The sequence below is a fragment of the Rhodnius prolixus genome, unplaced genomic scaffold (genome assembly GCF_049639745.1).
Source record: "Rhodnius prolixus isolate KJV_2025 unplaced genomic scaffold, Rpr scaffold_12, whole genome shotgun sequence".
Lineage (NCBI taxonomy): Eukaryota > Metazoa > Arthropoda > Insecta > Hemiptera > Reduviidae > Rhodnius > Rhodnius prolixus.
Window position 1 is genome coordinate 10385119 of NW_027411635.1, and position 13541 is coordinate 10398659.

At 36.8% G+C, this 13541-nt stretch overlaps 1 protein-coding gene across 6 annotated transcripts in view; it reads right to left on the reverse strand.

Moving 5' to 3' along the window:
• Mef2 (myocyte enhancer factor 2) overlaps positions 1–13541 on the reverse strand; it is a 153428-nt gene that overhangs the window by 105886 nt on the left and 34001 nt on the right. For all 6 annotated transcript variants that reach the window (XM_074143396.1, XM_074143399.1, XM_074143391.1 and 3 more), the window contains exon 3: positions 10450–10535. The gene's annotated coding sequence lies outside the window, so the exon portion shown is untranslated. The remainder of the gene's footprint in view (positions 1–10449; positions 10536–13541) is intronic.

Below are 13541 nucleotides of genomic sequence, written 5' to 3' on the forward strand. Positions count from 1 at the left end.
AGACTCGTCACCAGTAATGGAGACGTTCCAGAAAATGGGGGTCATTTTCAATTGAATCCAAAAACGGCTGTTCCAGTATCGGAGTTCGAGCACTGCTATGAGGAGTGGAAGAAACGTCTCCAGCGCTGTGTAATTCTTTTTGAATAAAAATTTTTTAAAAAAATCTGCCTCATTACTTAATTTACAGACCTCGTAATTACGTAGACTGCGGTAAGGTAAGTCTTATGAGTAAGGAACGGATTTTTATGTATTTAAAAATGCCAAATATTTAATTAAAATATGCATTTATTTTCGTCAATTACGTGGAAAATATGTGATTTTCTTAAAGTATTTTCTGGAATATTTAAGTAAAATGGACATTTTTTTTTATGAAAATCGTGAAATGGTGGAATGATTGCATTTTTCGAGAACCTCACAGTTTAAAAGGAATGGCTTTGAATCCACATCAGCATCACTGTCAAGTTTTCCAATAACTGCATTGGCAATATACCTGCCCTCAACGTCAGTGGTTTCATCAATTGACACCCAAATCGGTCCATCTTTGATATGTTCTCGAATTTTGGTTAGTGTATCTTTATAGATATCTTCCAGGTAGTTTTTCCGCAGTGTGCTCTCGTCAGGGATTTTTTTCCCCAATATACGAGTAGGTCTCTAAGAATCCTTTGAAATGAGGATTTTTAAGTTTGTGGAAAGGGATATCTGCTCTAACCAAAGCCCGTCACAGATCTGTACTCAGAGTAGACTTACTTGATGATGGAGATGTAAGGAAGGCTTGATAGGACGTCCTCTCTTTCTTTCTGTTTTTATTCTCTATGTGCGATCCGGTGGCAATATGTTGGGTGACTTGGGAACGATGAGAGCAAGAAACGCGCTTGTCACAAGCTGTACAGTACAAAATGTCTCCATCACTTCGAAAAAGTTCTGCTGGAAACTCGCGAAGATATTTAGCAACCAGTTGTTTGTTTAAGGCCGATGTTCGTGGCATTTCACCCAAAAAAGAATACACTAAGTGACCGAACGAAATGAATTGGACACTTCAACGAACGAGCTGAAAGAACAGACAACGTCAGACAACTTCAAAGAACTAACAAGTGCCCTTCACTGTTTAGCAGCATTCTGTATAAATTACAATAACCATTGTACCCACTGTGATTCACAGCCCTACAGTCTGTGGTTCACAGTTCCTGTCAACCACCTCCCAATTATGAAAATATGCCCAAAATGAAAAATATGTACATATTTTGATTAAATATGTAGAAATATTTATTTATTTTAATCAAATATGTATAAATATGCGATAACATCCAAATATGTGGAAATATGTGAAATAAAAGTAGACTCAAACGGCTTAAAAAGTGTCAGTATGAATACTTCTAGTTGAAAAACGTCTGTAAATTGCCTAGAAAAAAATATGTAAATACATACGAATCCGTTCCCTACTTATGAGTCTTCGCAACCGATTTTACTTTCTCTATTTTTTAAACCACAATTAAACTATTAAGGCAAATTAAACTATATAGTTCTCCTTGAATTAATGAGTAATTTTGCAAACAGGTTTTATAGATCGTGTACATATTTTGTAATTACAAAGTTCATAAGAGTGGAAACAAAGATGACAGTTTTGCTTGTGCTGTCAACTACATACACCCTTTTGTCTCCAATACTTGGTATGTGTATGTGTTGTTTGTTTTGTATGTAAGTTTGTAATTATGTAATATGATGGACCATTACAAAGCCAATACCAAAATTAATAAAAACAAAAAAAGAACAATAAACTTATGCAAAATACACTCACAAAAAATGTCTTAACTTGGAAACAAATAATGTACTAAAGTTGGGAGCAGTTTAGATTACAAGGTCGCAGTTCTGTTTAACATTATTTTGGTAGCAGATCTGTCCAGCTTACTGTTAGAGAGATATATATTAACTTTATTTGAAACAGAACACAAAATAATAATATACAGGATGAACCAGTAAGTAATGTCCATAGGCCTACTGTGTGATAGTACATCTAAAGTGGAGTTTAATGACGTATTGGACAACTTCATATTTTCCACTGTTCTTGAGTGACGTCACTTTAATTTTTTTTTTCTAAAATCATTACTTTTTTGCCATAAAAATGTTATTACTCAGAAAGTTTTAGTCCGAATTCGATTCTGATGACACGGTTAGAAAGACAGATAAATTTTCTAAAAATTGACACCATTTCGAAGCATAAGTTAATCTCCAAACAGCCTCAATCTTCCTCCTGGATACTGGAAAAATAAAAGTAATCGAAATTTTTGAAGAAAACTCATTAGGCCCTTCTTCTTCTTATTCGGCGCGACAGTCCGTCTAGCGAACCTTGGCCTCCGTTAAATACTTCCGCCAGTTTTCCCTATTTTGGGCAGCCACTTTCCAGTTACGTACGCCCAACAACGCCAGGGCATCCTCCCTCACTCCGTCCAGCCAACGTAACTTTGGCCTGCCTCTCTTCCTACCGCCGTGTAGCACCATTTCCATAAGCCTCCTCGGCACGTCATCATCACCCATTCTAGCCACGTGTCCTGCCCATCTTAGTCTGCCTATCCTTATCGTTTTACTTATGTTCGGTTCTTTGTAGAGTGAGTAGATTTCCGAATTAGTGCGTTTTCGCCAAGTCGGGCCATCCCGTATTGGTCCAAATATTCTTCTTAAAATCTTCCTCTCGAAAATCAGGAGGTCTTTTTCATCTGTTTTTGAAAAAGCCCACGTTTCCGAACCATAAGTTAAAACTGGGCGAATTAGTGACTTGTAGAGGATGATCTTAGTCTCCCTAGATATCAGCTTGCTTTTCATCTGCTTGACGAGTCCAAAGTAGCATCGGTTCGCGCTTATTGTTCTACTTTGGACCTCTGCTGATATTTCATTACCTTGGGTAACTACGGATCCGAGGTACTTAAAGTGAAAAATATTATTACTCAGAAAGTTTTAGACCGAATTCGAATCTGATGACACGGTTAGAAAGACAGATAAATTTTCTAAAAATTGACACCATTTCGAAGCATAAGTTAATCTCCAAACAGCCTCAATCTTCCTCCTGGATACTGGAAAAATAAAAGTAATCGAAATTTTTGAAGAAAACTCATTAGGCCCTTACGTGATCATTATCAGACCTAGGTGCTGGCACTTTTTATAAAAGTTTCCTTGTCTAATGGGCTTTCAAACGGTATATCATTTTCCAGGATTCCATTCATCTTCGTATGAGAAATTACGTTTGTTTTGCAAGAAAACGTGTTCACGAGCACTCAACAGTGTTAGTTATCAAGTTGTTTAATTCATTGAAAACTCTTTTAGATGGACCAGTAGTCAATTTTTAAAGTAGATTGTCTTAAAATAAGGAATTCAAAGGTTACAAATTGCACTTTTAACATTTACTTCTGATCTCTCTGAAATATTTGAGAAAATGTTAGCAAATATTTTAGACAAGTACTTAAACAAAAATTCATATATATTCGGAAGGAATTATTTTTGAAAATAATACTAATAATCCTTTATTAATTGCCTATTTTTTCATGCCGGCTTTACGTCCATCTATCAAATTAGGTGTCGTGGACGGAGGCGACTAGCAAACATACTGTACTGTAAATTTCTTTTATTAACCATTGAAATAAAATACAAGGCCTAAGGCCGGAAATCGAACCCAGTACCACAATACATATTGGCTTTACAGGTCTCGCCTCTAACTCGCTCGACTATCGTGGCGCCTTAATCTTCAATGTTTAGGAACTTTAAAGCTATGACAGAGAACCAAAATAGGGACAAATCCTGCAGCAATTTTGAGAATGATAAAAAGATTTGTTTAATTCTTGTGTGTCTTTAAGAAATGAAACAATAATTGGCTATTTAGCGGTAGAATGGGTTAGGATGACAATCCTAGAGTGGAGAAGAATTTCAGCAGATGGTTCGAAGATTTAGGGAGTTTACGGGGATTATGGATGCAGTCTCATGGAGTTAGTCGATTTTAGTAAACTCGAGGAGAGTCAGTCGTTAGCCTGAGAAATTTTTTTTGTCTGGAGTTTCTTGATGTTACTATTAAAGGTCAGGTTCCAAAACTGAACCTGAATACAGGTTCAATATCGGTATGATGACCACTTTGTAGAGGAGAAGTTTGTTGGGCGTCACAGTCATCTTCGAGTCAAGTGAGAATAAAGGAAATGGTAGTCTTGTAGTTAGTTTGTTGTTCTGTAGGTAGCTACAGGAGGGAGTAGATTCTAGTAAGTCGAGGAGAGTCTGTCGCCAGTCTTAGAGATTTGTTCTGCGTTGGCCTGAAGTTCCTTGATGTTACTACTACAGTTCAGACTCCAGGCGGAGCAGGCGTAGAGCTACATCGGCCTCATGACCTCTTTTTAGAGCAGGAGTTGGTCCTGTACAGTCATCTTCGAGTCACGTGAGAGTAAAGGAAATGGTAGTCTTGTAGTCCAGTTTGTTGTTCTGTAGGTGGCTAAAGGAGGGAGTAGATTCTAGTGCGTCAAGGAGAGTCCGTCACAAGTACGAAAAATTTGTTGTCCCGGACGTTACTACTACTCCAGATGGAGTAGGTGAAGAGTACCACCGGTTTGATGACCATTTTGTGGAGGAGGAGCTTGTTCTGTACAGTCATCTTTGAATCGCAAGATTATAATAGGATAAGTAGCCTTGTTTTCAGTTTCTGCAGGAGATTAGTAAAAGCATTTGTTGTCCACAATTAAGCCGAAGTACTTAAAATAGTTGAGGGATCAAAAAGTATTGTGTCTGTGTCAAATTTCTGGAACGCTGGATACTCTTGCAGAAGGGGACTTATTTTTTTGGTTGCGAATGCGGTTTCTAATTTTAGTCAGATTAACCCGTGGAGAGTTTTCGATCGTACCTCGCTGTAATTATGTAGCATATTATCCTAAATTGAGAGCACAATGCAGTTACCTTTAATGCAAGTAACAGCATTTTAAGTTCTACTGAAAGTATTTTTTTTTTATGCTGCCTCCGGTGAATTTTGAGAACAAGGTGATATTGGTGGTAGATCTGCACAATGTACTGGCGGAGCAGGTATATTTATAAAAAAAAAAATGTAGTCCCCCCCTTAAATATTACAAAGCCGGTAAGATCCTTTCTTTAAGGGCGTTTTAGAGACATCCTTATAGCTCCCCTTATATTATATAGAAAGAGTAGGATATGCTGAAGAATATATACCTATATACGTTCCTATAGGTGGAGGACAAATAGGAAATAGTGATTTCTATAAATAGATTCCCTTAACGCAGGAGTTCTAGACCCCTGTCTAGGAGTTCATCATGCTGACCCCTTCTCATCGTGGGCCGCCATCTTTTTTTTCTTGTTGTGTATGTGAGTTTCAACGAAAACCAACTAAGGGGAATCTGAAAATTGAAATTTAAATGTAACTGCCGTACAAGTCCAACTACCAAAAGAAATTTAAAAAGCTAAATGGTGGATCCCCAAACACAGATCTCAACCAACCAACCCTACCACTAATTCTGCAACTTCCGCCGAAGCGAGTATCGCCATTTATAGCGTGTACTACCAAATTCGTATGCGTACAATACAGCTTGGATTCGGGCGATCAGCTACTTCATTTATTTTTTTTTTTTAAATGATTTAAGGCGCGTCAACATCTAAAGTTATTGGCGCCCAGAGCTTTTTTCACTGCACTGCCGGCCTCCGGACAGTGAGCTGTAAGAAGCTCCTAGAAAGAGAAAATCTAAGGGTCAGCAGCTGGGATTCGAACCCAGGACCTCCGCGTGGGAGTCCAGTACGCTAACCGCATAGCTAATCCCTCCCCTGCGATTAGCTACTCTTTTTTTAAATGAATTTTTTCGAAAACGACTCCTTCGATTCTCTTTAAACTTGGTGAAACCCTTGTTGCATATATGTAGACTTATAAAATTTATCTTACACTTTTTAACTAATTAAGGGCACTTTTGGGGGAAGAGGGGCAGCCAAACAATAATTTATTGAGCCATTACTATAAATACTACTGTCTTGCCAGCTATATGATGTTATTAAAAATGCCCAAAATTCATCATCTTATAATTCCTTTATAAATACAGCTAGAAAGCTGGAATTGTGAACACTTTTAAAGGTAAGCGAGTACTATAATTGTCTATATTTTCGAAAAGATTACACTAATTGGGGAGAAGATAGAGCAATTCAAAATATATAAGGAAATGCAAAGCTCCCAAATGCATAAGTTGATTTATGAAATACCTACGGAGGAAGAAATAGTGAAAAAATGTCTAAACTATTGTTTTAATAGAAATAATTAGCACCCAAAAATCCTAATGGCGGATCGAACTTTTTTTTTCTTGTATTTTTGACTTATTTCCCGATGTACTCGAAGTAGCTGTGATTTCTTCTTTTTCGGATTCACATTTCTTAGCTTGATTTAGCCACTTATCCGTTTTAGAGCACAAATTCGGCTAAAATAAATCGTAAATAAGGATATTTTTAATTTGTATGAAACATAGAACTTTATAGCCATTAACATTTACCATTTATTTGTAAGATTAATGGACACTATCCAATTGGGCGTAACCTAAACTCCATTAAAATGTGTACCTGTCACAGAACAAAAAAACTTATACTTCATTTGCATGGTATCTTTGATAGGATCACTACAACATATATTCCCCACTACTCTTGCTGAATGTTCGCGAGTTACTGAAGTTATGGGTCGCCGCGACCTATAGCTTAAGAAGCATTGTAATAGGGCAAGAAATACAACAATTCAAATTATGATGGATAAAGCTCCCAAAATTTATCACCTTATATTTGAAGTTGATCCGAATGCGCCTTACAACATTTTGTACCAGATTTCTCAAATTAGAAAATTTTTCTTTTGTGACACATGTGTTATAAAAATCTATTTTTTTATTCTAATTTTTAATAAATGTGTTTTAGTTGATTATTACATTGTAATTCAATCAATTCCATTTCGTCATAATAAACAAATCTTGTTAATATTCGCGAACAGATTTTTCAAACAATTTGTAGGAAAATGGTATACGATTTGTCAAGGAAATCAGTAAAAGAGCCTATCATCGAGTATAAGGCTTAAAAAAACTGAATAGCCTTAAAGTAATTACTGGCTACTAAAGCTACTTTTTTTACATCCTCTTTACTCCTCATATATTTTTCATACTATGAAAGAAACCATAATAATTTCGAATATTTTACACGATAACAATACTTCCCCTAACTAAATGTAATAACGAACAAGTATTTCCGGCCCAAGAAGGCTGCATGTAACTACGTGAGGAACCCTTCACTATGCTGACTAAGACGGTTTAAAAATAGCAACCGGCGATCTGTAGCTAGCAAGAGTCCGTCCGAGCAGCACCCAACACAATATAGTGATCATATTGTGCGATGCCTTAGCAGACAGCCGAGCTTCTAAATACCACTAATACTAACTAATGCTTAAATTAAATACCCACCGATTTGGGAAAACAAAAATCTGGTGTGTACGTTATTAACTCGATTTTTCTGGGGACAATTCTAACTTAAAACATTTCCTTCAAGCCCCCTAACTTTTTAGTTATATTTAAAAAAAAAAAAATGTACACCAATACCTCGCTTTGCGTCGTTTCGTTTTGCGTTTTTTGGAAGTTGCGTCGCTGCTTAATTAGTACTAATTTTCACTCTGCGTCGTTAGATTTTCGAAGTTGCGTCGTTTTGGGTTCGATTGAAATTTTCATTTTTTCTCTAAAAGATGGTAACACTTTGGTTTCTAATTGCGCCATGACATCAAAATTCGGGGATTCCCCTTTCTAACTAAAAATCAACGCAATTTGCAGTTTTATTTTCACTTTGTTTTGCTAATTTTAGTCGGAGCAAAAAACTATGTACAGCCGTTATCAGTTTATGTATTCCATGAGTTTATACCCAAGGGAGGGTAAGGGTAAGTGGTTTTGCAGCGAGTTCGCAACTCGCACGATATTTTCATGGAATACATAAACTGATAACGGCTGTACATAGCCAACTCGCCAGAGCAATAAAATGATGGTACACCAGCTGTTCGTCATGAAATTTCTATTTTAGCTAGAGATTTTGAAGGTATGGAGGAGACTGACATAAATGAATTGCTAACCTCGCGCAACCAAGAATTCTCTAATGAAGAACTATTGTAAATGGAATTGCAATTTGCTAATGAAGAAGATGACAGTGGCCGTTCAATAGAAATCTCCGAAGAACAAAATTTAACCTCCAAACAAATTTCCAAAGCGATGTGTTTGATTGACGAAGCTATGGAGATTTTTTTAAAAAACGATCCTGACAGCGGAAGGAGTTTTAAAGTGTCCCAGGCGGTAGTCTACGAATATCAATTGCTACAAGGAAATTTATTTTACGTTGAAAAAGAAAAGCTGTTCAGCAAACATTTGACCAATTCTTTGTGAAAGAAAGCCGACTTACGACAACAGCCACCATGGACTCATCAGACAGTGATTAATTTTAATTTGGTTTTTCTTAAATTAATTTTGTTTTAATTGAATACATACGTTTTTTTTGTTTTTTGTATGTATGTAACAAAATTTTAAATTATTTTTGCTTTTTAAATGTTTACTTTGTTCAATTTTCTTTTTAAAAAGTAGTATTTTCGTAAACCTGGAACCTATCTTCGATCTTTACATGGTTTGCTATAGAAAATCTTAATTCACTTTGCGTCGTTTCAATTTGCGTCGTGTTTTTTTTGGAACGTAACCACGACGCAAAGTGAGGTATTAGTGTACGTGATTAATAAAAGAATTTAATGAAAAAAAAAACGGTAGTAATAAGGCCCGCTAGTGATAGGACAGTAAATTACATAAAACTGATAACACAGATATGAAAATCTCCCCTCGAACTGAATGGAGATTATTAAACAGAAAGATTTAGTGACTGGCAACTTGTTTATATAAAGGTAATTTCGGGCAGTTTCAATAAGAACAGCGTGGAATTAAAGAGAGCACAAAGTTGGTACAGCATTAGTACCTTGGGGAATGCCAACGTTTTGTGGAATATAAATTCGAGGAACTTGAGAAATAAAGTGATTCAATGAGAAATATTTATAAATCTGTCTCAATATGGATTTGAAAATAGAAGACTGGTTGGTTTTGGGGGTAACCAGTGTGAAGATTGAATGAGATGTGGGGTTTTTTCCTAGGGGTAAGATAAGGGACTAGGTATTTAGCTTCAAGGAACATGCATCGAATAAAACCAATTTAGGAACTTGAAGTAAACGTAAATATAATTGGTTAGATTTTCTCTTTCTAGGAGCTTTCAGCTTACTGTCTGGTTACGGATAACACTGTCCGGAGGCTGACAGTGCACTGAAAAAAGCCCCGGGCGCCAATAACCTCAGATATTGACGCGCCTTAAATCATTAAACAAAAATTGGTTTGTAAACAATCAGTAACCTCGTTACGAGTGCTTATTTATATAGGCGCCTATATTATATAGAGTGAAACGTTTGGACATTTCGGAAAAAAAAACTCCAAACTTTGACTTCCTTATTTTAAGACAATCTACTTTTAAAAAAATTGACTACTGGTCCATCTAAAAAGAGTTTTCAATGAATTAAACAACTTGATAGACTATCTGTTGTATGCTCGTGAACATGTTTTCTTGTAAAAACAAACGTAATTTCTCATACGAAGATAAAAGGAATCCTGGAAAATGATATACCATTTGAAAGCCCATTAAACAAGGAAACTTTTACAAAAAGTGCCAGCACCTTGGTCTGATAATGATCGCGCAAGAGCCTAATGAGTTTTCTTCAAAAATTTCGATTACTTTTATTTTTCCAGCATTCGGAGGAAGATTGAGGCTGTTTGGAGAATAACTTATGGTTCAAAATGGTGTCAATTTTTAGAAAATTTATCTGTCTTTCTAACCGTGTCATCAGATTCGAATTCGGTCTAAAACTTTCTGAGTAATAACATTTTTATTGGAAAAAAGTAATGATTTTTAGTGGAAAATATGAAGTTGTCCAATACGTCATTGAACTCCACTTTAGATGTACTATCTCAAGAAAATTCTATTAAGATACTTCTGGAGAAGAAGGATAATGAAGCTTTTCTATTAAGACGCTATTTAAAAGAAATATACTTTTACATGAAATTGTATATTTTTAGGAAGATATTTTTTTGGGTGACATTAAGAGAAAGTAATGTAAGAATTCACGCACGATTTCCTATTCATGTTCAGTGAACATACGAGTATACTGCTAAAAACACAAATTCGATTCCTCCCTCTTTCTAGAAGTTGGACTTTTTCAATACTGCCTCTTGAGAACTGAGGTATTGGGACATAACCAAATATTGATTTTTTTAAAAAAAGTTTGATGAACAATTAAATTGTACCCAAAACTAAGGGTCAGTCATTAAACTGAATAATGGAGCTGTTTGTGCGTAGGCGTGGAAGGTTACGTGCCTTTGTATATACATAATTGGTACTTACGTATTAAGTCGGTATCAAGCGGTCGGAGGTAGCAAGTTTCGAACCCTAGAGCCATTCGCTTAGTCCACTCCAACATGCGTAAACATCTGTAAAAATGTAACCAAATATAAAACTTACGTATAGTCTGATATTTGCAAACACCATATTATATTAATTTTTAAAAATTAAGTAGAGTGTTTAGTGTCTTTATACAGAGTTTAAGTCCAACAATACATTGTAAAGCTAAAATGTCAGATCATGTGGCGCTAGCTAATAAGCCTATGCAGGAAACCGCTATTATAGTCCAGCAGCACTTGCTGCAAAATTGGCATTGCCTGAAGACAAAGTTAGTCCATCATCTCCCGGCTATAACCAAAGATAAAAAGAAGATGTAGGATGGTGGCTGATGCACTTATACCGCAACATGTTTACCGCCACAATGCATACAGGTCGAACTCCTCTTAATCCATCTGAATTTATTACAGTACAGAAGGTCTTCCACCAAATAATACAGGGTGGGGCAAAAGGTATGAACCGGTTTTAAAGGGATGTAAAACAAAAACAATTCAACTTACAGAAATTATGTTTATATTGTTTAATTCAGTACAGAATCTAGTTTTTTACATTAAGTTTGAAAGATGATATCACGTAGGTGGCGGCCGTCAGCCGCGATGCACTCTTGAAGGCGAATTCTGAAGTTTTCAACCGCTCTTCTGCACATTTCGATGGGATTGCCACTTCACTCCCCTAAAGTGACTGTATGGTGTGCAGTATCCCAATTTGGGATTATTGGTCCTTACTTTTTCGAGGATAATGGGCGAACCGTCACTGTCACCGCTGAGCGCTATGTGACAATGTTGGAAGAGTTTTTTGAACCTGAACTGGAAGAATTGAGTGAAGCAACTAATCTGGGAGACATATGGTTCCAACAGGACGGGGCTACATCCCACACTGCTAGGATTTCAATGGCGAGATTGAGGCAAGTGTTCCCCCAGCGCCTCGTCTCTTTGAGGGGTCACCAGATTTGAGCATTTGTGATTTTTTTCTTTGGGGGTTCATAAAGGAAAAAGTTTTTAAACATCGTCCACATACCCAGGAAGAACTTAAGGACAGAATCAGAGAGGAAGTTACGGCAATACCCATCGAAATGTGCAGAAAAGCGGTTGAAAACTTCAGAATTCGCCTTTAAGAGTGCATCGCGGCTGACGGCCGCCACCTACGTGATATCATCTTTCAAACTTAATGTAAAAAACTAGATTCTGTACTGAATTAAACAATATAAACATAATTTCTGTAAGTTGAATTGTTTTTGTTTTACATACCTTTAAAACCGGTTCATACCTTTTGCCCCACCATGTAGTGCTAAGAAGTGGATCACGTAGCCATCAGCATTACCAGTTGACGCAAGAGGACTTTCTGAGAAAAAGTCCTTTGTTAACGTCTTCTGTGGGCCTTTGAAAAAGAAAAAATTCAGATGAAGAATTCGTGGCCGATGGATCTATCCTTGTCTTTCAGGAGCCTTCTTCATTGACAGATTGTTATAATGGATTTTCATAACGGTTTCAGCTTTTGCAGATTTAAGAAAATCATAACACTTGGTCACATCCCTTGCAGGAGTATTTTGATTGTAAAACCAAAGAACGGTATGAAATTAGGATACAACAACTGCAAAGAAGATGACCCAAAAAAAAGAGTAAATGATAATGGCCAATATTTCCAACATAATTGGGGAAAAAAATATTTATTTTTAATTTTTTATAGTATATACACTCCAGTTACTACAGTTGCTTACAACTGTAAGTGATACTCACAAGAAATCGTATAAGTTTCCTTACACAGACCAGAATTTTTGTTACTTTCCTGAGGAGGTTTGGAGGTTTTGGCAGAAGGTTGGTCTATTAATAGACTGCCACGCGAGGACAGTCTCAGCACAGAACTATGACAGACTCGTTGTACCTCTGCCAACAATCTAGGCGTCACTAACAGCGTCACGGTGATCGGCTATCGGCAGGTTCAGCTTGCAGGCTCTTCAGCAATGGTTTTATAAACGCGAAAAGCACTGTATGAAATGCGTTTCTTTAGTCCTAAACTATAAAATATCAAAATATGAACTTTGGGCTAGCTTCTCTTGATCAGATAACCAACATAAATGATAGATTAATATATCGTAAGACCATGCTGTTTTGTATTAATTAATACAGATTTCTCTTAATTCCCCCGTAAAAGGAAGTATAATATAATAAAGCTTTCAAAGGCGCCACGGTAGCCGAGCGGTTAGAGGGGAGACCTGTAAAGCTAATATGTATTACTGGTTAGAGGGTTCGATTCTCCGGTCTTAGGCTTTGGATTTTATTTAAAGGTTAATAAAAGAAATTTACAGTAAAGTACGAGGGTCGTTTGAAAAGTCCGTGCAAAAATAAAAACTACTTAATTTTTTGGGGTAAACCTTTTTTATTTTTCAACATAGTCTCCTTTTAGGCTTATACACTTCGTCCAACGCTGCTCTAGTTTGTTGATCCCTTCCGAATAATAGGATTTGTCCAAGTCTGAAAAATAGCCATTCGTTTCTGCAATCACCTCCTCGTTTGAATAAAATCTTTTTCCCGCCAGCCATTTCTTCATATTGGGGAACAAATAGTAGTCCGAGGGAGCCAAGTCTGGAGAATAGGGGGGATGTGAAACGAGTTGGAACCCTATTTCCATTAATTTTGCGACCACAACTGCTGAGGTGTGAGCTGGTGCGTTGTCGTGATGGAAAAGGACTTTTTTGTGGGCCAATCGTGGGCGTTTTTCTTGCAGCTCGGTTTTCAAACGGTCCAATAACGATGAATAATATGCACCTGTAATAGTTTTACCCTTTTCCAGATAGTCGATGAGGATTATTCCTTGCGAATCCCAAAAGACAGTCGCCATAATCTTTCCGGCCGAAGGAACGGTCTTCGCCTTTTTTGGCGCAGATTCCCCCTTGGTAACCCATTGTTTACTCGTAGATTGTTCTTTGGTCTCAGGAGTGTAGTGATGTATCCATGTTTCATCCACAGTGACGAAACGACGCTTAAAGTCCTGCGGATTCTTCTGGAACAGCTGCAAACCGTCCTTGCAACACTTCACAC